At 43.9% G+C, this 27643-nt stretch overlaps 1 long non-coding RNA gene across 1 annotated transcript; it reads right to left on the bottom strand.

Annotated features, from left to right (window-relative positions):
- Nucleotides 1-535: 535 nt before the first annotated feature.
- LOC138674279 (uncharacterized) lies at nucleotides 536-22943 on the bottom strand. Its single transcript, XR_011320572.1, has 3 exons — nucleotides 22571-22943; nucleotides 5705-5817; nucleotides 536-1377 (listed from the first exon to the last, which is right to left on the bottom strand). It is a non-coding gene; the product is annotated as an uncharacterized lncRNA (long non-coding RNA).
- Nucleotides 22944-27643: the final 4700 nt, after the last annotated feature.

The following is a 27643-nucleotide window of genomic DNA, read 5'->3' on the forward strand; positions in this document are numbered from 1 at the left end:
GATCCTGTGACGCAACAGGATCGCTTCCTTCACGTTGGGTGAAGTTTAACCCACGCGAGTATACTTATGAGTACCGCCATATAGTCCGTCATTACTCAGCAGCAGGTTCCATCTCTGCACGGTGGACCCCGGGCTACGAACGCACCGTACACTATCAGTCTTATTATTTGGTGCGTTCCGCTAGCCCTAACACAGAGTCACCAGCCTCAGAAATCACAGGTTAACAGCAGCTTAGATTAAAGACCAGGTCAATGCCACACAGAGTTCTAGCAGCAGACACATCTCTACAACAACTGTTAAGAGGAGACTTTGTGCAGCAGGCCTTCATGGTAAAATAGCTGCTAAGAAACCATTGCTAATGACAGGCAACAAGCAGAAGAGACTTGTTTGGGCTAATGAACACAAGGAATGGACATTAGAAAAGTGGAAATCTGTGCTTTGGTCTGATGAGTCCAAATTTGAGATCTTTGGTTCCAAACACCGTGTCTTTGTGCGACGCAGAAAAGGTGAACGGATGGACTCTATATTATTATTATTATTATTTATTTATATAGCACCATTGATTCCATGGTGCTGTACATGAGAAGGGGTTACATACAAGTTACAGATATCACATACAGTAAACAAACTAACAGTGACAGACTGATACAGAGGGGCGAGGACCCTGCCCTAGCGGGCTTACATTCTACAGGATTATGGGGAAGGAGACAGTAGGTTGAGGGTTGCAGGAGCTCTGGTGTTGGTGAGGCGGTAGCTTCGATAGTGATGAGGCGGCAGCGGTGTCAGTGCAGGCTGTAGGCTTTCCTGAAGAGATGAGTTTTCAGGTTCCGTCTGAAGGATCCGACTGTGGTTGATAGTCGGACGTGTTGGGGCAGAGAGTTCCAGAGGATGGGGGACTCTATATGCCTGGTTCCCACAGTGAAGCATGGAGGAGGAGGTGTGATGGTGTGGGGGTGCTTTGCTGGTGACACTGTTGGGGATTTATTCAAAATTGAAGGCATACTGAACCAGCATGGCTACCACAGCATCTTGCAGCGGCATGCTATTCCATCCGGTTTGCATTTAGTTGGACCATCATTTATTTTTCAACAGGACAATGACCCCAAACACACCTCCAGGCTGTGTAAGGGCTATTTGACCAAGAAGGAGAGATGGCCTGGCCTCCACAGTCACCAGACCTGAACCCAATCGAGATGGTTTGGGGTGAGCTGGACCGCAGAGTGAAGGCAAAAGGGCCAACAAGTGCTAAGCATCTCTGGGAACTCCTTCAAGATTGTTGGAAGACCATTCCTGGTGACTACCTCTTGAAGCTCATCAAGAGAGTGCCAAGAGTGTGCAAAGCAGTCATCAAAGGAAAACGTGGCTACTCTGAAGAACCTAGAAAATAAGACATAATTTCAGTTGTTTCACACTTTTTTGTTAAGTATATAATTCCACATGTATTAATTCATAGTTTTGATGCCTTCAGTGTGAATTTACAATTTTCATAGTCATGAAAATACAGAAAAATCTTTAAATGAGAAGGTGTGTCCAAACTTTTGGTCTGTACTGTATGTTTTATGTTTTCACAAATATTTGAGCCCATGGATCCATTCTATGTCCATTTTGCAAGCCGACAAGAAAATCTCGCCGTACGGATGCCATACGGATGACACACGGATAATTTTTAGAGAAAAAATCGCATCCTCGCATTGAATACGGATCACTCTTCAGGAACTTTTCTGCGTATTACGCCTGTAAAAAACAGACCAAATCTCCCTACACTAAGTGTGATGCCGGCCTTAGAAGTTAAAGGTTCACCAGAAAGAAAACGTTTGCAGAGCAAAGAGCAAGAGTTGCACATCATTTTTGCATGTGTCAGGCAGATTGCATTATGACATTTGTGATATTAATAATTAGAAAGCTTTCTGTGTCCACTTTCTATGGTGCAGGTCTATATCCTTCGTTTGGGAGGTGGTAGAGGTGGTGGATTTTCACTATAGTTTTCTTACTTCTCCTGCGTACCTTTCCAAAACGGAACTTCTTCTGCTCCTACATCTACTAACCTCCCTAAATCTGACATTTCCCTCTCCGTGGGTGGCACCACAATAACACCCCGGCAGCAGGCGCGCTGTCTGGGTGTTATATTTGACTCCAATCTCTCCTTCACATTCCATATACAATCTCTTGCCCGCTCTTACCGCTTACACCTAAAGAACATCTCTAGAATCCGCCCTTTTCTGACCATGGAAACAGCGAAAACCCTCACTGTCGCCCTAATCCACTCCCGCCTGGACTACTGCAATTCTCTATTAATTGGCCTCCCCCTCACTAGATTTTCCCCTCTCCAGTCTATCCATAATGCAGCAGCCAGGGTCGTCCATATAGCTAATCGGTATTCAGACATGTCAGCTCTTCGCCAGTCATTACACTGGCTGCCCATTCATTACAGGATACAATTCAAAGTACTTGTTCTCACCCACAAAGCTCTCCACAGTGCAAAACCCCCTTACCTCTCCTCCCTCATTTCGGTCTATCGGCCTAACCGACCGCTGTGCTCTGCAAACGACTTTCGACTAACCTCTGCTCTAATCCGTACCTCCCACTCCCGACTCCAAGACTTCTCCCGTGCTGCGTCAATCCTATGGAATGCTCTACCCCATGATATTAGGACCATCCACAATTTGCATAGGTTTAGGCACTCCCTCAAAACACATTTGTTCAGAGCGGCCTATCACGTTCCCTAATCAAAGTCATTTTATGTTTGTGTGTGTGTAGCCCATTCACTATCTCCATCTATCACCCACCCCCTGAAGATGGCTGGACCATGATTGTAAATACATCATTGTAAATACACACCTGTACTTTGTATCTCCCCCACCTCATTGTAGATTGTAAGCTCTCACAAGCAGGGTCGTCTTATTTTGCTTTAATTATTGTATTATTGTTAACATCGTTACTTATGACTCGTATGTTTGAAATTGTTAACGCTGCGGAATATGTTGGCGCTATATAAATAATGATTATTATTATTATGGGCCAATTTTTTCAGATAGGCTCTTGTACGGAGTGGTTCAGCTGGTTTTCAAGGTAAATCTCTTATGAATTTTTACCACCCAAATTCAACAGAGTGAAAAATATGACCATTGGCCAGCGCCTGGAGTTTCTGTTGATGCTGAAAGTTGAGCACATCTGTTCAGCTGTATCAACTCCCCTTTGGTTGAATTATAAAATTTAATTATTTCCATTTTTTGTGCTTCAGACCCAGGATTGATGGCATCATCATCATGAAGCGTTGAGACAAGAATTACATTTTTCTTTTTGCGTGGTACATAGGAAACCAAAACCTTTCCATTATTGAATGCAAACATACTGCTGTATTGCTTTCTCCCATTCACATTTACAAACTGTGGCGGCAATTCATTTTTATTTTTTCTTAGAGTACCTACATATAAAAGCTTATGCATTTTCAGATAATCAATCAGATCACAATTTGAAAACCAATTGTCAGCTGTTGTATTGCGACCCGATCCATATAAGGGCTCAGCCATTCTTTTCACAACATCACTATTGTGATGTTCCGCAGGACTGGCGCATAGCAAATGTGGTGCCAATATTCAAAAAGGGCTCTAAAAGTGAACCTGGAAATTATAGGCCAGTAAGTCTAACCTCTATTGTTGGTAAAATATTTGAAGGGTTTCTGAGGGATGTTATTCTGGATTATCTCAATGAGAATAACTGTTTAACTCCATATCAGCATGGGTTTATGAGAAATCGCTCCTGTCAAACCAATCTAATCAGTTTTTATGAAGAGGTAAGCTATAGGCTGGACCACGGTGAGTCATTGGACGTGGTATATCTCGATTTTTCCAAAGCGTTTGATACCGTGCCGCACAAGAGGTTGGTACACAAAATGAGAATGCTTGGTCTGGGGGAAAATGTGTGTAAATGGGTTAGTAACTGGCTTAGTGATAGAAAGCAGAGGGTGGTTATAAATGGTATAGTCTCTAACTGGGTCGCTGTGACCAGTGGGGTACCGCAGGGGTCAGTATTGGGACCTGTTCTCTTCAACATATTCATTAATGATCTGGTAGAAGGTTTACACAGTAAAATATCGATATTTGCAGATGATACAAAACTATGTAAAGCAGTTAATACAAGAGAAGATAGTATTCTGCTACAGATGGATTTGGATAAGTTGGAAACTTGGGCTGAAAGGTGGCAGATGAGGTTTAACAATGATAAATGTAAGGTTATACACATGGGAAGAAGGAATCAATATCACCATTACACACTGAATGGGAAACCACTGGGTAAATCTGACAGGGAGAAGGACTTGGGGATCCTAGTTAATGATAAACTTACCTGGAGCAGCCAGTGCCAGGCAGCAGCTGCCAAGGCAAACAGGATCATGGGGTGCATTAAAAGAGGTCTGGATACACATGATGAGAGCATTATACTGCCTCTGTACAAATCCCTAGTTAGACCACACATGGAGTACTGTGTCCAGTTTTGGGCACCGGTGCTCAGGAAGGATATAATGGAACTAGAGAGAGTACAAAGGAGGGCAACAAAATTAATAAAGGGGATGGGAGAACTACAATACCCAGATAGATTAGCAAAATTAGGATTATTTAGTCTAGAAAAAAGACGACTGAGGGGCGATCTAATAACCATGTATAAGTATATAAGGGGACAATACAAATATCTCGCTGAGGATCTGTTTATACCAAGGAAGGTGACGGGCACAAGGGGGCATTCTTTGCGTCTGGAGGAGAGAAGGTTTTTCCACCAACATAGAAGAGGATTCTTTACTGTTAGGGCAGTGAGAATCTGGAATTGCTTGCCTGATTAGGTGGTGATGGCGAACTCAGTCGAGGGGTTCAAGAGAGGCCTGGATGTCTTCCTGGAGCAGAACAATATTGTATCATACAATTATTAGGTTCTGTAGAAGGACGTAGATCTGGGGATTTATTATGATGGAATATAGGCTGAACTGGATGGATAAATGTCTTTTTTCGGCCTTACTAACTATGTTACTATGTTACTATGTTACTGGGTTTGTTGCTGACATGGCATGGACCTTCTGGCTGTTTTCCTGCATAAATTTAAAGGTTGTATGTGTAGGTCTTCCTGGCATCAACAAGGGCAAAAATTTTAATTCTGTATTTGCTAGGCTTTGATGGAATGTATTAATGAAATGCACATCTGCCACAAAAGCCAGGGAGCATTTCGTCAATGGTGATGTTCTCAGCAGGGCAATAGCTTTTTTTTTATAGTTTTCAACAAGTTTTTGGAACAAATCGCAAATCGGAGCAAGGCCAAATTTTTCTATTTCATCACCATCTATACCCCAAAGTTCCTCCAAACTTTGGTGATGTGTCCTATAAACTACTGCAAGGTATCACAATCCAAAAAAAGCCCTCAGTTCTATTTCATCTGTGGGCTTGATGATTCTGTTGCAGATGAACTTGTCCTTTTGTCTATATATTGATTCATGTAATATGTGACATTAGAGTCCAGAATGTCACCTGTGAATAAACTATTCCATCATTCAGCTGCAGTTTTAGCATTCCTTGCTGTTTCTTTAACTGCAGGAAGCTGAGTGAGAATGTTTTGAGGTTCCCTACGTTTAGTTTGCATGGGTGGCTGATTGCTCCATTTGTTTTTTTATCTCTTCCCATATAATATGTTTCTATATCTTCTTCATCCTCATCACTCTCACCATATTGCTCTGTTTCTGCGTCACCATCATGAACATCTAACAGCATCTTCACTTCATTAACATGAAGGGGTTTTGACAAATCATACATTTTCCTTTCCATTTCAGCAGATAATCTGAAGTAAAAGAGAGAATATGTGTTAGGCAAACAATGTTCCTGAGAAGCACTTTCATTTGTATAAAAAGCTTCTTCTATATTTCTATGAAATATCCACAAACTTTGCACTATCCATTCATAAAACAAGCTAAATTAACAATAGTGATGAGTCTGACTAAAAACACAAAATACCAAACTTAAATAGTGTGACTCGTTCGGGAACAATGTGTCTGAGAAGCCAGCACAGTTCTGTGTCTCTGCAGTACAACTGTGATATCAGGTTTCACAAAGCATCAAGAGTCAGGTAGGTATTGGATTTGGGGGATTTCCTGATAAACTGGTGAGGAGAGAGAAATAAAACTCTAAAGGTACCGTCACATTTAGCGACGCTGCAGCGATCTAGACAACGATGCCGATCGCTGCAGCGTCGCTGTGTGGTCGCTGGAGAGCTGTCACACAGACAGCTCTCCAGCGACCAACGATGCCGAAGTCCCCGGGTAACCAGGGTAAACATCGGGTTACTAAGCGCAGGGCCGCGCTTAGTAGCCCGATGTTTACCCTGGTTACCAGTGTAAATGTAGAAAAAACAAACACGTCCCCCGGCGTTCTGCTTCCCTGCACTGTGTAAGCGCCAGCCGTAAAGCAGAGCGGTGACGTCACCGCTGTGCTTTACGGCCAGCCAGCGCTCACATTCAGTGCAGGGAAGCAGAACGCCGGGGGACGCGACAGACACCGGAATGTAAGTATGTAGTGTTTTTTTTTTTTTACATTTACACTGGTAACCAGGGTAAACATCGGGTTACTAAGCGCCGCCCTGCGCTTAGTAACCCGATGTTTTCCCTGGTTACCAGTGAAGACATCGCTGAATCGGTGTCACACATGCCGATTCAGCGATGTCTGCGGGAGATCTAGCGATGAAATAAAGTTCTGGCCTTTCTGCTCCAACGATGTCACAGCAGGATCCAGATCGCTGCTGCGTGTCAAACACAACGATATCGCTATCCAGGATGCTGCAACGTCACGGATCGCTACCGATATCGTTGTTAAGTTGTTCAGTGTGAAGGTACCTTAAGAGCTGCGCCTGTCAGATCAGTTGTTCCTGATGGAGGGTTAAGGTACTCACCACACATCTAGCTACTTTCCTTGAGGGGTCTAGATTCCAAAAAAGGATCACTTGTGTTTTTTTTTTACTGTTTAGGCATATCAGAGGCTCTGCAAACACAACATGTCATCTGCTAATAATTCCAACAAATTTAATGTTCAAAAAGTCAAATGGCGCTCCTTCCCTTCTGAGCGTTGCCATGCGCCCTAACAATAGTTTTTCTCCAGATAAATCGGCATACTCAGGATAAATTGCACAACAAATTGTATGGTGCATCTTGTCCTGTTATCCTTCTGAAAATAAAAAGTTTGAGGTTAAAGTAAAATTTTATTTTTTCCTTGCACATTTCGTTAATTCCTGTGAAGCACCTGAAGGATTAATAAACTTCCTGAATGTGGTCTTGAGCCTTTTGGGTATTTTCTGTCATAAAAACCCCTCAAAGTCACTTCAAATGTAATGTGGTCCCTAAAAAAAAGTTTGTAAATTTTGTTGGAAAAATGAGAAATCAACTTTTAAGCCTTCTAACATCGTAACAAAAAAGAATTATGTTTACAAAATTATAAAGATGTGAATAAGACATGGAAAATGTTGCTTGTTAATTATTTTGTGTGATGTAACTCTCTGGTTTAAGAGTATAAGAAGTAAAATTCAAAAAAGTTCTACATTTTATAAATGTTTGACAAATTTCTGATATTTTCACAAAAAATGCAAGTCCCATCGACCTAATTTTACCACTATTATGAAGCATAATATGTCACGAATAAACATTCTCGAAACCAGTAAAATCCCTTGAAGTGTTCTAGGGTTACCTCATAAAATGACACTGGTCAGAATTGTAAAACTTGGCGAGGTCATTACTGTGAAAACAGGCTTGGGGGCTAAAGTGGTTAAAGCAGTGCCCCTGGGACCAATGTGATCTCCTGAGACACAAGAGTTGCAGAGATGATCAAATCTTTTGAACCTCGAATTTACCAGGTTCTCTGATATTTACCAGAAAAAAAGTATTACAAAGACTACAATTGCCCTGAAAAGATGTGTATGTCACTGACACATCTATCTCTTTCCCCATAAATTTAATCTGTATTATTTTCTGTTCCTCAAACAATAATGCTTTTCTCCCCTGTGCTGTCACACACTATTTGTACAGCTTTTTCAAGGTTGTATGGTTTTCTCTCCTTATCTCCATGTCTAAACTATGAGCTGTGACTGACATCCTCTCACTTTACACACCACAAATTGCTGCTGCATTCTTCATTGTTGGTGCATAGCATGTGATGTGAGAGCTGCATTATGAGGAAGGCCATCCAAGTGCACCTCAAGTCATCTGTCCCTTTTCTTGCTTTCTACAATCTTCTGCAATGACATCGGTCATTTTTGGCGATTCCCAGGAAGCTAATCGCATATTGTTCAAATTCGAGTTCCTAAAAATTGACATTAATTAAATTTGCATTTACTCAATTTGTTTACATCTAATGAGATGTTTTATACCTATGGGGATTGGTGTCCATTATTAATCAAGAACCCTGACATCTCTCAATCTGTACCAGTAACAATGTAAACAATGGCCTTAGGGGCATGAGGACCTGACACTTCGAGAAATTCAGAGATTTCTTCCCTTCTAGATGTTTGAGGCCTACCTGAAATCATTAAAGCAATTGACTTTCTTACTTCTCAATGAAGTAAGCATTTCATTTTTAGTAAAATCAGAAGGCTAGGAAGATCCAGGTAGTGGGACTGCTTTAGGGGGTGCAAAAATTAGGAGGTCAAAGTACAAGCTATAATTACCTCAAATTACAATACATACAAGGGCTAAGGAGTATGTAAAGGGTACAATATTAGACTCTAACAGTTCACAGATTAAGGGTCGCAAGTGCAATGCATCACACCAGAGTTGAACATACCATTGATACAACTTGTATAGGCACGCAGGGGTCCAAGAGGTAAGGGGGCCACTACCACAACCACAATAGGTGGAATTTTGAATCATTAGGGCCCATATACTGCTCTTGTAAAGGGACCCTCTTCTGTCTGTGTCCACCAGTGCGTTACACAACTGAATCCAGGACAGCCTGAGTTCACCCTGATGCAAATCTGCTTGAACATAGTGAACATAGGACTTTATTTTTCCCGTTTATCATCGTATGTGCATCAGTAATATTTTTAAATAGAATTTAGCAATCATAAACTTAATGAAGGCAGTCCTGCATTTTTCTCCGGTAGATTGCCATCAACTTTCAAGTTTTGACATCAATTCTGCACGGACACAGACCTGCTCGTAAATCACATCTAAAAAGGTGAGTAAGAATTCATCGCTATTTGCCATAATTTATGATGAAGAGCCAGAATGAATAATACTATCTTGATTGAAATTTATGCCAATGAAATGAGAATCATCGTGTGCATAGCCTTGACAGTGATAGACAGACAGGTGCTAATTATTTTACATTATGTGCTAGACACTTGTCAGCGTTCACACTGTACCTGTGCTACACGTTGGCTGATATGTGTAAGGGAATGGGGTCCGGAAGATGCCCTTGTTGTAGGTTGTTAATAAATGATTATTACTAAGTGAGGAATCATATTTTATCATAATGCTTGTTGCGCCATGTCTTATTAATCTGATTCTGTCCCGTTATGTGAGTTTTAGTGACACAGTTGAAAAATTCAGATTAAAAGGAATAAATCATGAAAAAATACTTATTGCAAGATGAAGGTGTTAAATTGTGTTAAATGCATTTTTTTTATATTTGGCAACTTTTTTTTCTAAAGTGAAAAAAAAAATCAGAATTTTGCAATTTTTTGCCCCCTGGACTATTTTAGACTCAAACTTTCTATTCTTTATGGAAAACTTTTCAGAAGTCATCACAGACAGGAATACAATAACAGGCAACACCTCTATACACAGGTGATAACACATTATTCACCAATCACAATAGGTGATATATCTACATATGTTACCCATTCGGTCACAATGACTTTATGAAACGCTCAGTAAATGCTTCTATACAAAATAGTAGAGTCAGTCTCTTGCTGCTAATTTACATGTGTATTTCATGAAACAACAGAAATAATTAGTCTGGCCCAATGTTCCCCAAATCCAGACCTCAAGAGTCACCAATAGATCATGTTTTTAGGACTTTCTTAGTATTGCCCAGGTGACAAAATTATCACCCGGGCAAGAAAATCCTGAAAACATGATCTGCTGGTGGCTCTTGAGGACTGGAGTTGGGGAACACTGAGTATCCTCAATGGCTAGTGTGAAAGTTGCAACATTTTATTATTTAATTCAGATAATGATATGAAAATTCAAAAATAATATTACCAAATATAAAATTAACATAATAATTTTTGTATATTCTCCCTGTGTTTGTGTGAGTTCCTTCCGGGTTCTCTGGCTTCCTCCACACTCCAAAGACATACTGATAGGGAATGTAGATTGTGAGCCCAAAGGGGACAGTGATGATAATGTCTGTTAAGGGCTTTGGAAAATGATGGTGCTATATAAGCAAAGCATAATAATATTAAAAACTTGATTCATATGTAAGGCAGCCAGTGTGGTAGTCGTGGCAATAGGCTGTATGGTTCCCACGCCCTGGCGCCCTACAGATGAAATGCAAAGTCCATTCTGTTGCATCTGCAGCATGTGCCACAGCACACTTACAGGCTCTGTCAGATTCCCCTCAGCTGCTGTCATGTCAGCTCCATATCCATGAGTTCCACAAATCACTTCAGTTTAGCTTTACTGAACAGCAGCATATTCATCACATGGGCAGCACAATTCACACAGTGCCACATATCCTGCACTTTCCATGCCTTCCGGGCAGACTCTATTCTTTCTTTAATTTCTCTCTCTTTCTTCCGGCATTCGCTTCCATACCTCTGGTCAAACTCTGTTCTGTCTGTGCCTTCCTTTTCCCTGCCATCCAGGCAGCCTCTTTGGGCAGTCCATGTCCCATCTGTGCCTTCCACATTACCAACTCCCTGTCAGCCCCTTGTTCCAATTGGAAAATGTGCTGGGAACGCCATCTCAGCTGCTCCCACCTCAGTCTTAGACCCTGGATCCTTCTTGGAGATGGTCCTGTTGAGCTGGTGCCCGACAGCACTATTCTCCAGCCTGGGGCCCCTTCCTGCTGTAGCAGCTTTATCCCCATGGCCTGCAACTGTCTGCTCATTGCTTTTCACACACCCTGCCTTTGGCAAGGGTGCCCAGGCATCTGGCTCTAATCAGGAAGTATCCTGACTATACTTCCCTGGTCTGTGCTGTCCCTCCCATCTACTTAACCCCTGTGCCGCTTGTACTTTACTAACACTTCAAATTATTCTATGCTTAACTCTATAATGCCCCCTCTGCTCTAACCCTTATGACTATGCTATCTAAGATCCTATCCTAACCTAATCCTATGCAATACACAATATAACAACACATAATACATTTGCATTACAGTGCATGACTTCACAGTATAGAACCTTTACATGTTCACATCAATAACTATAAGGTGCCGCAGGTAACTGTGCAACAGCATTCAGGAGAGAGAAGGCACATGAGTGTCCCCACCACCTCCTTACACATACAGTAGTTAATTTTCTTATGACACATTCCCTAAATGTTCCTAGAGTAGATACAGACGCCATATGATTCTTTGCTGGGTGTATAATTACCAAACTGTTGGTGCATTAGTTGTGATGCCATTGTGCTTCACATGACCCTCCTTTAAATAGAACTTGTTTTTTGGGCAACTGGTGTCTGTAGCAGAGAAAATTCCTAATAATTCTTCAAAATCCATAATCTTCACTTAGGACTGAACCAGCAAAGACAAATAACTCTTGCAAAGCAGTCTCCAATGAGTGACTAACTGAGTGAAAACTTCTGCATCAATGGTTCTGCAATCCCCTGAACCGTGAGTAAGCCACACACTAGCTGTAGCCCAATACCAGCAACCAAAAGCAGTAACTAAGTACCTGATCCAAGCTAAGCACCCACATCAGTAGGCTGTTTAGCCTGTTAATAATATTAGGATACTGCACCACTACAGAGCAGAACTATAGCCTTCAGCTATTCATTTTACATATGACCCAACAGTTGAGTTACATTTTTGGATCTTGTCAGCATTTACCCTCCTAATCTGGGGATGAGTTTTTAAACATGGACGTATAAGTGGACTAGGGTCGGACTGGCCCACTGAAGAACCGGAGGATTATCCTTTTATTATTATTATAGACCCTCTCATTCCTTGGCATCACAGACTTGGCCCTATCCTGGATGTCGTCATACCTAACAGACCGGATATTCAGAGTCTCCCACTCACACACCACCTCCTCACCTCGCCCCCTATCTGTCGGAGTCCCACAAGGTTCAGTCCTAGAGCCACTGCTCTTCTCCATTGACACCTTTGACCTGAGTCAGCTCATAGAATCTCATGGCTTTCAGTATCATCTCTATGCTGATGACACACAGATCTACATCTCTGGACCAGATATCACAGCCTACTAACCAGAATTCCTCAATGTCTGTTTGCTATTTCATCCTTCTTCTCCGCTAGATTTCTAAAACGTAACAAGGACAAAACAGAATACATCATCTTTCCCCCATGTCACGCGACCCTCCAAGTGAACCTATCCATTACAGTAAATGTCTGCCCAGTCCTACAAGATCGCTGCCTCGGGGTAATCCTTGACACTGATCTCTCCTTCAAACCACATATCCAAGCCCTTTCCATTTCCTGCCATCTTCAACTCAAAAATATTTCACGGATCCGTACATTCCTAAACCAAGAATCTGCAAAAACCCAAGTCCATGCCCTCATCATCTCCCGCCTCGACTACTGCAACCTCCTCTTCTGTGGCCATCTCTCGAACACTCTCTCTCGCATCCCTCCAATCTATTCTAAACTCTGCTGCCCGATTAATCCATCTGTCCCCCCGCTATTCCCCGGCCTCTCCCCTCTATCAATCCCTTCACTGGATCCCCATTGCCCAGAGACTTCAGTATAAAACCCTAACCATGACATACAAAGCCATCCACAACCTGTCTCCTCCATACATGTTTGTCCTCGTCTCCCGGTACTTACCTGCATGCAACCTCTGATCCTCACAAGATCTCCTTCTCTACTCCCCTCTTAACCACTCTTCCCACAATCGCATACAAGATTTCTCTTGCGCATCACCCCTACTCTGGAATTCTCTACCACAACACATCAGACTCTCGCCTACCATCGAAACCTTCAAAAAGAACCTGCAGACCTACCTCTTCCGACAAGCCAACAAATTGCAGTAACCACCGATCAGCCAAACCGCTGCATGACCAGGTCTACCCTAACCTATTGTATCCTCGCCCATCCCTTGCAGATTCTGAGCCCTCGCGGGCAGGGTCCTCTCTCCTACTGTACCAGTCGTGAATTGTATTTTTTAAGATTATTGTACTTGTTTTTATTATAACATTACACCCCTCCTCACATGTAAAGCGCCATGGAATAAATGGCGCTATAATAATAAATAATAATAATAATCATTCGGTGGGCCCAGGCATTGACACCTGCTAGCATACAGGGCCCCCGCTACTCCAGGGGCCCACAGCCAGTGGCATGTTGCAAATAGCGGCACACCATGCAGCTGCTATGGGGCCTGTAATCAGGAGGGCCCGCCTGGTGCCAGAGAAGGAGCAGCAGGTGACAGAAGGTTGGGCCCGGCTGCTGCAGCTAAAGCCTGTCTCCGCTGCTAAAGTGAAATGAATATTCACTCTTCCCCACACCCCATGGGCATAGATAAGTAAAAATATTCATTTCACTTTAATAACTAGCAGTGTCAGCCACAGCCGCAGGCTAACACTGACTGCTATCATGACCAACATACCAGGGCCCCTGCTCCCCTTGGGGCCCCAGCCCATGTGGCCTCTATGGTCAGCGCCGCCCCCCCATTGCACGCCGCATTCAACTGCATTGGCATCATAGATTATGATGCAAATAAAAGCAATAATAGAGGAGAGAGCATCAGATGACGCTCCCTCCCTCATCATTCCCCTCTGTCTCTGACACAACAGGTGCGCAATTACGTACCCGCTGTGTGCCGGGCAGACGGTAGTGCAGCTGCATATGTCAGTGAGTCCTGGTGGCCATAAGACTGCAAGGCTGCATTATATTGTGTGTGGGGGGGCGGCATTATGCCCTATGAGGGGGGCTGTATTATACTCTGAAGGAGGCTGCATTATACCCTATAAGGGGGCTGCATTATACCCTATGAGGGGGGCTGCATTATACCCTATGATGGGGGCTGCATTATACTCTGTGGAGGCTACATTATAATCTGTGGAGGGCTACATTACACTATATGAGGGGGCTACATTATACGCTATGAGGGGGCTTCATTATACTCTGAGGTGGGCTGCATTATACGCTGAGTTGGGCTACATTATACCCTAAGAGGGGGGCTGCATTGTTCCCTATGAGGGGGGCTGCATTATACTCTATGAGGGGGCTGCATTATCCTCTGAGGGGGCTACATTATATTCTGTGGGGGCTGTATTATACTCTGAGGGGGCTACATTATATTCTTTGGTGAGGCTGCATTATAACTTATAAGGGGGTTGCATTATACTCTGTGGGGCTACATTATATTCTGTGAGGGGCTTTATTTTACCCTATGAGGGGCTACATTATTTTCTATGGGGGCTGTATTATATTCTATGAGTGGGCTGCATTACACTATATGAGGGCAGCATTACAGTGGGGCAAAAAAGTATTTAGTCAGTCAGCAATAGTGCAAGTTCCACCACTTAAAAAGATGAGAGGCGTCTGTAATTTACATCATAGGTAGACCTCAACTATGGGAGACAAACTGAGAAAAAAAAATCCAGAAAATCACATTGTCTGTTTTTTTTATCATTTTTTTTGCATATTATGGTGGAAAATAAGTATTTGGTCAGAAACAAACAATCAAGATTTCTGGCTCTCACAGACCTGTAACTTCTTCTTTAAGAGTCTCCTCTTTCCTCCACTCATTACCTGTAGTAATGGCACCTGTTTAAACTTGTTATCAGTATAAAAAGACACCTGTGCACACCCTCAAACAGTCTGACTCCAAACTCCACTATGGTGAAGACCAAAGAGCTGTCAAAGGACACCAGAAACAAAATTTTAGCCCTGCACCAGGCTGGGAAGACTGAATCTGCAATAGCCAACCAGCTTGGAGTGAAGAAATCAACAGTGGGAGCAATTAGAAAATGGAAGACATACAAGACCACTGATAATCTCCCTCGATCTGGGGCTCCATGCAAAATCCCACCCCGTGGGGTCAGAATGATCACAAGAACGGTGAGCAAAAATCCCAGAACCACGCGGGGGGACCTAGTGAATGAACTGCAGAGAGCTGGGACCAATGTAACAAGACCTACCATAAGCAACACACTACGCCACCATGGACTCAGATCCTGCAGTGCCAGACGTGTCCCACTGCTTAAGCCAGTACATGTCCGGGCCCGTCTGAAGTTTGCTAGAGAGCATTTGGATGATCCAGAGGAGTTTTGGGAGAATGTCCTATGGTCTGATGAAACCAAACTGGAACTGTTTGGTAGAAACACAACTTGTCGTGTTTGGAGGAAAAAGAATACTGAGTTGCATCCATCAAACACCATACCTACTGTAAAGCATGGTGATGGAAACATCATGCTTTGGGGCTGTTTCTCTGCAAAGGGGCCAGGACGACTGATCCGGGTACATGAAAGAATGAATGGGGCCATGTATCGTGAGATTTTGAGTGCAAACCTCCTTCCATCAGCAAGGGCATTGAAGATGAAACGTGGCTGGGTCTTTCAACATGACAATGATCCAAAGCACACCGCCAGGGCAACGAAGGAGTGGCTTCGTAAGAAGCATTTCAAGGTCCTGGAGTGGCCTAGCCAGTCTCCAGATCTCAACCCTATAGAAAACCTTTGGAGGGAGTTGAAAGTCCGTATTGCCAAGCGAAAAGCCAAAAACATCACTGCTCTAGAGGAGATCTGCATGGAGGAATGGGCCAACATACCAACAACAGTGTGTGGCAACCTTGTGAAGACTTACAGAAAACGTTTGACCTCTGTCATTGCCAACAAAGGAAATATTAGAAAGTATTGAGATGAAATTTTGTTTCTGACCAAATACTTATTTTCCACCATAATATGCAAATAAAATGTTAAAAAAACAGACAATGTGATTTTTTGGATTTTTTTTCTCAGTTTGTCTCCCATAGTTGAGGTCTACCTATGATGTAAATTATAGACGCCTCTCATCTTTTTAAGTGGTGGAACTTGCACTATTGCTGACTGACTAAATACTTTTTTGCCCCACTGTATATTCTGAGGGGCTACTTTATATTTTTTGAGGGGGGCTACCGCAATCCCTGCTATATAATTAAGATGTGTACTACCTTATATTACACCCTGATATTAGCGTGTTTTACCTCACAATTGGTGGTCCTGTATTTATTTCTATGTAGCTACATAGTGGGCCCCAATAATTATTTTTTCTGGTAGGCCCAAGGTGCTCCAGTCCGATTCTACCCCCGTATGTACCTCCACATATAGCCTGCACTCCAATATGTACCCCCACATGTAGACTGCACTCACATATGCAGCCCCACATATAGCCAGCACCCCATATGTACCCCACATATAGCTTGCACCCCCATATGTAACCCCACATATAGCCTGCACCCCCATATGCACTACCACCAGGGCCGGACTGGGACTGAAATTCAGCCCTGGCATTTGAAGTTACACAGGCCCACTTGTCACATGGTGACTGTATAATATCTTTGTACATTTGTAGGCAGGGCCGGTTTTAGGCAAAGTGGGGCCCTACGCCTAGGCAAAGTTTAAAATGGGGCCCCAAATGCTAACATATTGCACATCACGCAACAGCATTTCAGTTGTATTTACAAGCGCTGAGTTCAGGCCGCTAAATGAGTTTGATCGACAATACTGAAGTTGTTCAACACATGTTTCCCGGCCTCTTTTCACCAGCTGATGAATAATGATGGGACAGAACGATCACTAACAGATCACTAACAGATTACCATACAGTATCATGTTTTCAGCAGCACATCTACAGTTTACGCTGGCGATGCGCTGCTGAGAACAATGATTTTTGTTCCAGCAAAAACAATCTGAATATGCAGCATTTTACTTGTTTAGTAAATGTAACAGGGTCTACCAAGCTGGGGTACCTCTTTCAGTACCACCCAGTGTTTCAGGAGGTCCACTCTGCTTTGGCTGGAGTCTGAATGAAGGACGCTGGCTGGAATTCCTTGATTACATGGACACATATAAAAGATCACTGCTTCTCCACGTATTTCCAGTCTGACAACACTTTACTCACAGGACACAGAATATATCACACAGATACAGAGGGCAGGCCACTAGAAAAATGGCAGGCCAGACATATATTACAATAGCCGCAGGTGGCCGGAGCCTGACGATATTTACTGTGGGAATTACAAAGGTGGGGGCGGACAAAAGGGGAATATTGTGTCCCCTCTGCCCAGGGGTGCAGCCTGTGGGCTGATGCATTAGGGACATGCATCTCACATGGAATCTATTATACATACATATAACTGCACAACATATTTTGGGTGCTGAGTGGTTCCGTAACACGTAACAGTAAAATACACCCCATAGTCCTCCATATATTATAATTTGCACCACAGTCCTCAATATAGTATAATACACTCCCTGTAGTCCTCCATATATTAAAATACATTGCTCAGTCCTCCATATAGCATAATACACTCCTCATAATAATAATAATAATTTTTTATTTATATAGCGCCAACAAATTCCGCAGCACTTTACAATTAAGCGGGGACATGTACAGACAATAAATTCAGTACAAGTTAAGACAATTTAAACAGTGACATTAGGGGTGAGGTCCCTGCTCGCAAGCTTACAATCTACAAGGAAATGGGGGGACACAATAGGTGAAAAGTGCTTGTTATTTCAGGTCTGGCAATTATACTAAATAGGGATTTTCATATAAAGCTGCATGATCCGGTCATCAGCCCGTGTGTTTAAGTGCAATAGTCAAGTATCAAGTGCAGTTATCATGTGTATGGAGGGAGTGGAGACAGATGAATAGTAGGGTGCAGATTCACATGCAGATAATATTTGGAAGGAGGGAACAGGACAAAGTTAGTTTACAGAGTAGTGGATGTGGTAGGCTTGTTTGAAGAGATGGATTTTTAAAGCGCGCTTGAATAGGTCGGGGCTAGGTATCAGTCTGATCGTCTGGGGAAGTGCATTCCAGAGAGCTGGCGCAGCACGAGAGAAGTCTTGAAGACGGAGGTGTGAGGTTCGGATAACGGGGGATGTTAGTCTTAGGTCATATGTAGAACGGAGGGCACGTGTAGGGCGATAGATGGAGATGAGAGAGGAGATATAAGGCGGTGCAGAACTGTGGAGAGCTTTGTGGGTGAGAGAGATGAGTTTATACTGGACCCTGTAGCGAATGGGTAGCCAGTGTAATGACTGGCACAAGATGGAGGCATCAGTGAAGCGGCTGGACAGAAATATGACCCTGGCTGCCGCATTTAAGATGGATTGGAGAGGAGAAAGTTTGAAAAGAGGGAGACCGATCAGAAGAGAGTTGCAGTAGTCCAGACGGGAATGAATGAGAGCGACAGTAAGAGTCTTAGCAGTTTCAAAGGTGAGAAAAGGTCGGATTCTGGAGATGTTTTTAAGATGCAGGTGACAGGAGCGAGTGAGTGATCGGATATAGGGAGTAAAGGAAAGTTCGGTGTCGAATATCACCCCAAGACAGCGGGCATGCTGCTTGGGAGTTATGGTTGAACCCTCCAGGGTAATTTCGATGTTGGATAGTGTGAGGTTAGTAGAAGGGAGAAACACAAGTAGTTCAGTTTTGGAGAGATTTAGTTTCAGATAGAGGGAGGACATGATGTTAGAGACAGCAGACAGACAATCCTTGGTATTTTGAATTAGGGTAGGGGTGATGTCGGGGGAAGAAGTGTATAATTGGGTGTCGTCAGCACAGAGATGGTACTGGAACCCAAATCTGCTGATTGTTTGTCCAATAGGGGCAGTGTATAGAGAGAAGAGGAGGGGGCCCAGGACTCATAGTCCTCCATATAGCATAGTACACTCGTCATAATGCTCCATATAGTATAATGCACCGCAATAGTCATCCATGTAGTACAATTCACTTCCCATAGTATAATGCACCCCATAGTTCTTCATATAGAGTAACGTATTCCCCATAATCCTTGATACAGTATAATGCAGTCCACATATAGTATTATGCCACCACCACCCTACAGAATATAATGCAGCCACCCCATAGAATAGAATACAGCCCACCTCCCCATAATATAAAATGTTGCCCCCATAGAATATAATGCAGCCCCCATAGTATAACACAGCCTCCCCCATAGAATATAAAATACCCCCACAATCTATATATATAATTGTCTAAGGGTTTTTCCGTCTGTCTGTCGTGGAAATCCCGCGTCTCTGATTGGTCGAGGCCGCCAGGCCTCAACCAATCAGCGACGGGCACAGTATCGACGTAGAAATCCCGCGTCTCTGATTGGTCGAGGCCTGGCACAGTATCGACGTAGATGTCATAATGGTTGCCATGGCGATGATGATGTCATAAAGGTTGCCTCGACCAATCAGCGACGGGCACAGTCTGCCGCAAATTCTGGAATCATCATTGTCCATATACTACGGGGACATGCATATTCTAGAATACCCGATGCGTTAGAATCGGGCCACAATCTAGTAGTATATAACAGCCACATAGTATATAACATGGCCTCCCCCATAGAATATAATATACCCCCCATAGTATATAGCACAACCCGCATAGCAGATAACACAGCCCACATAGCAGTATATAGCACAGCCCATGTAGCAGTATACAGCACAGCCCGCATAGTAGTATACAGCACTGCCCACATAGTAGTATACAGCACTGCCCACATAGTAGTATACAGCAGAGCTCACATAGTAGTATATAGCACAGCCCACATAGTAGTATACAGAAAAGCCCACACAGTAGTATACAGCACTGCCCACATAGTAGTATATAGCACAGCCCACATAGTAGTATACAGCAGAGCCCACACAGTAGTATATAGCACAGCCCACATAGTAGTATACAGCACAGCCCATATAGTATTATACAGTATTGCCCACATAGAAATATACAGCACTGCCCACATAGTAGTATACAGCAGAGCCCACATAGTAGTGTATAACACAGCCCACATAGTAGTATACAGCAGAGTGTTATGACCTGGTGGTTAAGAGGCCACACTGATATGACCTGGTGGCAAAAACGCAACATGGAACGAGCTCTGAGAAGGTGGTAGCTCTACTGACCGCAGTCCCTAATCCTAACAACACAACTAGAAATAGCCGTGGGATGTTCCTGACACTCACTAGACACCTTGTCACAGCCTCAGATATAACTACCCCTAAAGAAGGAAATAGAAAGCTATCTAGCCTCAGAGAAACCCCCAAAAGGAAAGATAGCCCCCCACAAATATTGACTGTGAAAGGAGAGGGAAATGACGAACTCAGAAATGAAATTAGAATTCAGCAAAGGGAGGCCAAAACTAAACTAGATAGACAGAGAGCAAAGGATACTGTGCGGTCAGTATTAAAAACTACAAAATCCACGCAGAGTTTACAAAAATGAACTCCACACCGACTCACGGTGTGGAGGGGCAAATCTGCTTTCCCAGAGCTTCCAGCTAGCCTGAATAAGACATAGTGACAAGCTGGACAAAGAGACAAAATGCAAAGCAATAGACAAATATGCAAACAAATGGACAAACAAAACTAGCAAAACTTATCTTTTGCAGACAAGGACTGGCCATATGAGAAATCCAAGGGAAGATTCAAATCCAACCAAGAACATTGACAGCAGGCATGGACTAGCGCCAGAGCAGGTTTAAATAACAAACCCAGGCAAGGCGATTAGTGAAGGCAGCTGCTACAGCCACCTAACGGAGCAGCAGTTCCACTCGACACCACCAGAGGGAGCCCAAGGGCAGAACTCGCAAAAATACCATTAGCAACCACAGGAGGGAGCTCCAGAACGGAACTCACAACAGCAGAGCCCACATAGTAGTGTATAGCAGAGCCCACATAGTAGTATACAGCACTGCCCATGTAGTAGTATACAGCACTGCCCACACAGTAGTATACAGCACAGCCCACACAGTAGTATACAGCACAGGCCACACAGTAGTATACAGCACAGCCACACAGTAGTATACAGCACTGCCCGCATAGTAGTATACAGCACTGCCCACATAGTAGTATACAGCAGAGCCCACACAGTAGTATACAGCACAGCCCACATAGTAGTATACAGCAGAGCCCACATAGTGCTGTATAGCACAGCCCACATAGTAGTATACAGCAGAGCCCACATAGTAGTGTATAGCACAGCCCTCATAGCAGTATACAGCACAGCCCACACAGTAGTATACAACAGAGCCCACATAGTAGTATACAGCGCAGCCCATATAGTAGTATATAGCACAGCCCATATAGTGGTATACAGCAGAGGCCACATAGTAGTGGATAGAACAGCCCACATAGCAGTATACAGCACAGCCCACACAATAGTATACAGAAGAGCCCACACAGTAGTATACAGCAGAGCCCACATAGTAGTATACAGCAGAGCCCACACAGTGGTATATAACACAGCCCACATAGTAGTATACAGCAGAGCCCACATCTCTCCTCCCCCCCTAATGGCTCCACAGTCCAGTAAAAAAAACAAAACACACTCCTCACCTCCCCTCATGCCTGCGTTGCTCCCTGCTCCTGTCTGGGCGGCTGCCGCTGCTCTGCCTGGGACACAGTGAGTGCGCGTGCACCCGCAGTGTCAGAGGCAGAGCGAGGAATGATGGGAGAGGGAGCGTCAGGTGACGCTCTCTCCTCCATCATTGCATTCAACTGTACCGGCGTCATAGATGCCTGTATAGTTGAATGCGGCAGCGGTGGCACTGGGGAGGGCAGGGTGAGTCGCCGCGCAGCGGCCCACTACTAGCACCAGCCCTTCTGGCACTTGCCAGAACTGCCCGATGGCCAGTTCGGCCCTGACTACCACATATATGCTGCACCCCATCCATACCCCCACATATAGCCTGCATTTCATGTAGACCCAAATATAGCCTGCACTTCTTGTATCCCACATATAGCTTGCACTCCCATATATACCCCCACATATGTCCAGCACCTCCTATATGTACCCCCCACATATAGCCTGCATCCCCATATGTACTACCACATATAGCCTGCACCCCCACATATAACCTGCGCCCCATATATGTACCTCCAATTATCTCCAGCACCTCATATATGTACCCCACATATAACCTGCACCCCATATATATTCTGCACCCCATATGCATTCTGCACCCCACATATATTTTGCACCCCTTATATACCCAACACATACAGCCTGCATCCCCATATGTACCCCACATATTATGTACCCCCATATATACCCCTCACATATAGCCTGCACCCCATATGTACCCCACACATACTGCCTGCATCCCCATATGTAACCCACATATTATGCACCCCCATATGTACCCCCACATACAGCCTGCACCCTTATCTGTACCCTTACATAGCCTGCATCCCTATATGTTCACTAATTACCTGTCACTAGTGCCTTTCCTTCTCTTGTGCTGTTTCCTGCCCAGGAAAGCATTTCACTTGCAAGCTGTTGCATGGCTCCAACCATAAGTCATATGGGCATGATGTCATCACAGGTCCTTCACTTCTATCATTTAGCTTCCTCTTTCAGACAGGGAGCAGAGCAGTACTCCTCTGACCAATAAAGATGGTGGATTTCATACCCAGTCCATCGGAACTAAGAAGGGGGGAAAAAAAATCTTCCTTTCATGGTGGCACCCCCCACAACCTGCCGCCCTAGGCACTTGCCCTCGGTGGGCCTAGTGGCAAATACACCCCTTGCAATGAGAATAAAGCTGGTAATAATATTCTGACTCCTATACAGAAAGGTAGAGTTTGTGTAGGGTTAAGTATCCTCTAATAGGTGCTGATTTCATATTTCCTGGTCTTGTGGCTTATTCTAGAAACTCAAGTGCATATTTCATGGGCTGGCAGGATGTGCTCTTTCTTCCTGTATCATCTGTCTTCACATGACAGCCTGCATACATTCCTCCTTCATTTCACAGCAAAGAAAGAAAAATCCAGCAATGACAGTTGATAAGTGAGAAAAACCATCAGCAAACAGAACAAGGAGCTTAGCAAACAGTTAAATGTCAGGCTGAGGCATCTCTTCAACTGCAAGTATACAAGAGCTGCAGTATTTATGGCCTATTGATGTCATTACAAAGTAAATATGGCCTCTCTTCTGCAGAATTAGGTATGATTAAGTGCCAGACAGATGTTTGTTTAGAACATAGGAGTGTCCAAGCCAACAAAGAAACCAGGATTAACCAACGGGATGCTGGATGGAACTGTACGGGACCAACATATTACTGAATGCACTAAATATGAAGATGAATGTGGCTCACTTTATACTGGACACATTAGGAGTGAAGGTAACGTTAGATGATGCAAACTGATCTGTGTAAATCAATCTGCTTGTCAAAATTACAGATCTTAAGCTATAAATGTAACCTACATAATGCATATTGTGGTTGATCAGCTCACTCGGCTGCACATGGAGGTAGTCACAGGAACACTGTGTCTTTAAGGATGCACTTGGCTTTTTGGATACAGCATGAGGCTTCAGTATTTTTGCATCAGTGTTTCTATACCAAAACCAGGAGTGTCTCCAAAACACAGAACAGGCGTCAATCTTTCAGTGATAGTTTGTCTTTCTAAGTTCCACTCCTGGCTTTGGCATACAAACACTGATGCAAAAATACTGACGTGTGAATGAGGCCTAAACCAAGTTTTAAGCACAAAAATAAACTCGGTCCTCTAGGCAAAACAGCAAAACAAAATGGTAGCACTTAATGCTGGTCCTTGCATTTGTGGGAAGTCAGCCCACTCAGGGTTAGCAATGTCCTTTCACAAGCAACATGTGCACAAATACTCTTCTGGAGTCTTCCTCTTCAGGCACTCAATAACCCTGCGGCCTTTGGAAGACAACTACTTAAGCCCCAGACTATGTGTCTCCTCCATCATGTGCTGATCACATGACTGTGACATCACACAGCTCCAGTCAGGACACGGTGTTGCCAGCTCTGCAGGTGGAGAAAAGGTGGGCATTCTGCCACCCGCTCTATGAATGTCCACATAAAACCAGCCCATTTATGTAACTTTAGCCTAGTCTCACAACACTTTAAAGTGCTGGAGAAAATACTCTGGCTTTATATCACTGACGCCCTTTAGCGTAGTGACACAAATCTCCCCTTCATCAGTGACTTTGTCAGAATATGTTGTGCATGGATGGACAACCCCAGTTACTAAGCCATTTGAATACTTTGATAATGACCTATAAAACTTGTTAGAGGCTCATACATTTTTTTGTTTTGTACAAATAGAAATGTATTGTTTTGCAAATTTTGATATCTTACACCCCAGGAAAACACTCCAAAGTGATGGCCACTAGGTTTCCCCCTGCTGTATAACCAGGGGTGGATTAAGGGTAGCCAGGGCCCCGGGCTGTTCAGACACTGTGGGCCCCCGGTCATGTGACGGGGTCATCATATACCTGAACCAGATTATTCCAGAAAAATAGTTGCTGTGTGAAACTATAACCTGTCGAACATCCATTGATCTAGTCAATTTACCCTTCAGTTAGGAAGAAAACAAAAACAAAAAAAAGCAAAAATACTATCACCATAAGTGCAATTATTCACATGAGATCTGTACTGCAGTGTCTGTGTAGAGGTAATACAGTGATCACCGGTGACATTATACATAGGACCTCTGTATGTAGTATACAGTGTATAGTGTCAGTGTATAGGTAATACTGACTCACCAATGATGTATCTAGGTAAAGTCCTTCATCCAGCACAGACCGCCATCATTTCTTCCAGCCAGGACTTGTCTCTGCAGGAAATAACACAGTTATCTCGAGCTCCGCTTGCAGAACACATTAATTTTTCCCAACTTCTACATTACACCACATGAAGAAAAAGAGGCAACATAGTGTCACTCTACACAGTAACAGGCCTGCCCCCCCCCATTTAAAACAGTGTCCTCAGTAATAATATCCCTTAATTAGCCCCTATGGTAATAATAATATCCCCATCTTGGCTCCGTGTATCTCATTCCTGGCTCCAGCCATATGTTCTCCCATCCTGCCCTTATGAGTATCCATCCTGCTCCATATGATCTCTTCATCCTGCCCCATCAGTCTCCATCATATCCATCCTGCCCCATGATCCTGCACGATCTGTCTCCAATCCTGCCCCATGTCTTTCATTCTTCCCCGTGTCTCCAATCATGCCCCGTATCTACATTCTGCCTATGTCTCCAATCATGCCCCCAGTGTGTCCAGCATCTCTGCCCCCATTGTCCGGCATCTCTGCCCCATTGTCCAGCATCTCTGCCCCCATTGTCCAGCATCTCTGCCCCCATTGTCCAGCATCTCTGCCCCCAGTGTCCAGCATCTCTGCCCCCAGTGTCCAGCATATTGCCCCCAGTGTCCAGCATCTCTGCCCCCAGTGTGTCCAGCAATCTGCCCCAGTGTCTCCAGCATATTGCCCCCAGTGTGTCCAGCAATCTGCCCCAGTGTGTCCAGCATATTGCCCCCAGTGTGTCCAGCATCCTGCCCCCAGTGTGTCCAGCATATTGCCCCCAGTGTGTCCAGCATATTTCCCCCAGTTTCGAGCATTCTGGCCCGGGCCCCCCGGATTACCGTTCGCAATAAAAAAAACAGTTCTCCTCACCTGTCCACGCTCCAGCGGCGAAGCTCCCTCCAGCGGCGCGCACTCACCGGCGACTGACAATGACATCAGTCGCCGGCGATGTGTGCGCTGTGGCTGACTTCAGCTGCCAGCCTACAATTGGCTGGCAACTGTTAATTATTGATGTGCGGGCGCGTGCCCGCACGTCAATAGCGTTATACTGCCGCAGCGCCGGTAGGGACCCGGTGAGCAGATGAGACACGGCCAGATGCGGGCCCCCTCTGTCCACCGGGCCCATACGTCAGTCAGGGCAGTAATGCCCTGATGGTGTCGGTCAATCTGAGCAGTTGCCCATGGCCCTCCCACACCACTGGGCCCTGGGCTACTGCCCAGATTGACCTCATTATAATCTGCTACTGTGTATAATGTTATCTGTCTCCAGCAACAAAAAACAATGGATGGATTAGAGTAAGTAGGGATGGGGCTTTGACTCTCCACTCTCCTTTTCTGTCAAGCTGCAAACACCTTCTCAAACAACAACCACAAACCACTATCTCCTAACCATGCAACATATGCTTGCTCTGGCAATGAGTGCTTGCCAGGGCCCAGAATATATAAGAGATGAGAGTGGCTAACAGTGAACAGCTGAGAGCCTTAATGCAGGAAAGCATCCAAGACCTCTCAACTGAGTAGATTGAATCCTGCACTGCTAAAAGAATCCTGCACCGTTTAATATGTAGGTGAAGTGCTTTTAAACATTGCAGAAGTAGGAGAAATGAGATGCTGCTTTCTGCTGGAAACACTTCCTGAAAGTTTTAGTCTAGAATCACCCCAGTAGTCATTGTAAAAATTGCAAGTTTACTATTACTAATTTTTTAACATACATGACGTGATATGAGTTAAAACAAAACATTGCAAAAGTTTAAAAACAATCTCTGTAACATTAAAATCTGATTTAAACCATGAATGATTTTCCGATTTCACATCCCTTTTAATACTGATTATTGCTACTAATAGAAGTTGGTTTAATAATCATGAACTATGGAGATGAAGATATTTATAGTAGTCATTCTGTTAGTCTTGTCCAGGGACCGCGTTGTTGGTGCCTCTGCAGCAACCCAGGTAACCGGTTGCTGCAGTGATGTTGCTTTTTCTTCGGGGAAGGTAATGTCATGCTCAGAGGCAAGGGAGTTCTCTTCACCAGGTAAGGCACACACATGCAACACATTCTGAATCCAGGCCTTGAGGGGGAGCTCAAGACCTGGATTCAGGGGAGCTTCCCTAGGCTACATGTATCCTGACCTGGAGGAGGAGTTAGGCTAGTTGGACAGAGAGACTGAAGTGGAAGGACGTCTGGAGCAGACGTGAGAGGACTCTGCAGAGTACCTCACTGCCCTGGCTGGGTGACTCACCTGCTCCCTCTTATCTCCTCACTTCTCACTGATGGAACATTATTCTATTGATTGAATGGGGTTTAATGGGTGGGGTCTCAGCAATTATACCTACAGAATAGGTGTCAAAAGTTACTGGTCTGAATATGTGGCCATACTCATACATCATATGATAGGCTGTCCCTTCATCTTACAAACCTTCTGCTCTTGGATACTTTTTCCCTGGAACATTTAGTATTTGACTGTTTCCTTGAAGAGGACTACAAAACCATACGTAAATCAAAGCCATGTTTCTGCAAATAACGTTTAATTGAATTTAAATGAGACTCTCAGCTCGTAAAGGCAGTATAAATAATATGCTAATAAATACCATGTATCCTGTCCAAATATATTGTCGCATTCTCATTAGAAGAGAAAAATCTTCACATCTGGAAGCAGGGAAAAATTCTACTGCACCAACATCCACTTACAATGGTCTAATGGTTTTATACAAAATGTATGATGGATTA

The sequence above is a fragment of the Ranitomeya imitator genome, chromosome 4 (genome assembly GCF_032444005.1).
Source record: "Ranitomeya imitator isolate aRanImi1 chromosome 4, aRanImi1.pri, whole genome shotgun sequence".
NCBI lineage: Eukaryota > Metazoa > Chordata > Amphibia > Anura > Dendrobatidae > Ranitomeya > Ranitomeya imitator.